We start from the raw sequence: 2,375 nt of genomic DNA, 5'->3' as shown, positions 1-2,375 counted from the left end.
GATCCTTGGGGGTCCCTCCCAACCCAGGATATTCTATGACTATGATTCTATAAACCCACCACTCTTTTTGCCAAATCCAAGGTGTTATTCCAAGTAAAACTTTAAGTCCTCCTTCAAGCACCACTCAGAGGAGCTTCTTCCTGAAGAGCATTAAAGAGTGGACAATGGATATTGTCCCTTCAGGAGGAGACCACAGGGTGAAGGGAGCAAATTCTCCTTCCTGAAGGGAGACATAACTTATAGAAATGGATTCTATTACCATAATATATTGGTGTAAAATGTTAATATAATCCATTTCTGTAAAGAAAACCCACGCTGGTCACACTGGAACCATTTCTTTGTTTTTAAATCTTTGCATAAGAGAATTATTTTGATTAAAAAGAAAATCATGCTCCTGCTTTTTAAAAAAATACACTGACAGAACCTTTAATCTGAGCCCAAGTCACAAAAACAGTCAGAGTTGTTTTAGAAAAGGAAAGAGTAAACAGGATTTGGCCATTAATTTGTGACGGGGTTTGATTTTTCAGAGGCATTAAAGAGACAGAAAAGATGGGTGTTGAATTATTTAACAATTGCTTGGAAAATTAAACTTCAGAGAGCCTGTTTGCACTGAAATAATCTTATTAATGAAAACAAAACAATCTGGGGCAACACCAATATATGGAGCTGGTACCCTGCTGCCTGAAGTGTTTCAGAGTGGGCCATGAAGTGATTTTGGAAGTCAAAGCCCAGCAGAGCGTTCCCTGTGGTCTGTTCACACTTACCCAGGAGGAAGCTGCTGCTGGTGGGTTAATACAAGCATATTTTCTCTCTAAATTCAAAGCAGAGGGGAAAAAAATACACCAGAAGGAGTTGGGGGAATTTGGCTTTTTGATTTAATTTTTTTTTCCTTTGGCAGATGGCATTTAAGTGATTTATTGGCCACAGCCAATCTATTCTCATCAGAAAGCAAGTATTTAATGACTTTGAGGTGGGTTTTCAAAACAAAGGAGTGATAATGCAGCCGATTGTCCTCGGTGACAAACTAAAACAGCCCCTCATCAAACAGACTTTAAAGAGTGTTTGAGAGCCAGCGCTGAGGGCTATGATTTCCTTTCATGTGCACTTTAATTCACTGTCCTTTGCAGCCAGTGGTGCATAAATAGGCAGAGATTAAATTAAAGGAAAAATAGATCCTTGTTATCATCCTCGTGGGCTGGAGCAATAAGTGATGCCCTGGGAGCTCCCAGCTGGCTCTGCCCTGGAGCACGGGAGGCTTTTACAAACTATCCCACTCTGTCCCTGCCCAGAGCCCTGAGTCGATGCTCTGTGCTGGATGTCTGAGTGAAATCTTGTCGAGGTTACACCTCAAAATGCTCTCATGGTGTTTGTAACACGTGTACACACGGGTGGGAGCAGCCAGAGCCATCCCTCCTCCCAGGGCTCCAGGGCAAAGAAGTTTGGAAATGTGCAAGTGGAAAAAGCTGAGGAAGGGCAGTTTCCACGTTCCTGATGGTTTGTGAGACCCCCACCTGCAGAGCTGCCTCCAGAGCAGATCCAGAGGAGGCCATGGAGATGCTCCAAGGGCTGGAGCCCCTCTGCTCTGGAGCCGGGCTGGGAGAGCTGGGGGGGTTCACCTGGAGAAGAGAAGGCTCCAGGAAGACCTGAGAGCCCCTTCCAGGGCCTAAAGGAGCTCCAGGAGAGCTGGAGAGGGACTGGGGACAAGGGATGGAGGGACAGGCCAAGGGGGAATGGCTTCCCACTGCCAGAGAATGGGTTTAGATTGGATATTGGGAAGGAATTGTTGTCTGGGAGGGTGGGGAGGCCCTGGCACAGGTTGCCCAGAGAAGCTGTGGCTGCCCCTGGATCCCTGCAAGTGTCCAAGGCCAGGTTGGACGGGGCTTGGAGCAATCTGGGCTAAGGGAAGGTGTCTCTGCCCAGGGCAGGTGGTGGAAAGAGATCATCTTTAAGTCCCTTCCAACCCAAGCCACTCTGGGATTCTGTGATCTCTGGGGGTGCCCCCACTCTGCCCTCACCTTCTGGTGTTTGGGGAAGAAAACTCAGTGTATCAAAAAGTTTATATTTGCTGCTTTCTATGCCTAGACTGGCCCTTGTACAGCCCTGGATGGAGTTACAGAGCTGGGTTCCTTCCCAGGACAGCCTGAGGGCTGGCAGGAATTGTTGGTGCCCAGGAATTGTTGGCATTCATGTGGAAATGAAGACACACAGGAGAATGTTTTAGTTCCATTTTTTTGAGGCTCCAGAATGCAGCTCTTGTCAGTGCCTCTGCAGGATGGTACCTGGGGCCTGGCTCTGCCCTGTGGGGGGAGAGGCTGCCTACCCAAAAATCCCCATTTGTGGGAGCTCTGCAGGTGAGCTGCTGGTCCTAAAGGGGG

This window comes from Corapipo altera, unplaced genomic scaffold (assembly GCF_003945725.1).
Source record: "Corapipo altera isolate COAL_440 unplaced genomic scaffold, ASM394572v1 105, whole genome shotgun sequence".
Taxonomy (NCBI): domain Eukaryota; kingdom Metazoa; phylum Chordata; class Aves; order Passeriformes; family Pipridae; genus Corapipo; species Corapipo altera.
Note: the sequence above shows the minus strand (reverse complement) of the source record.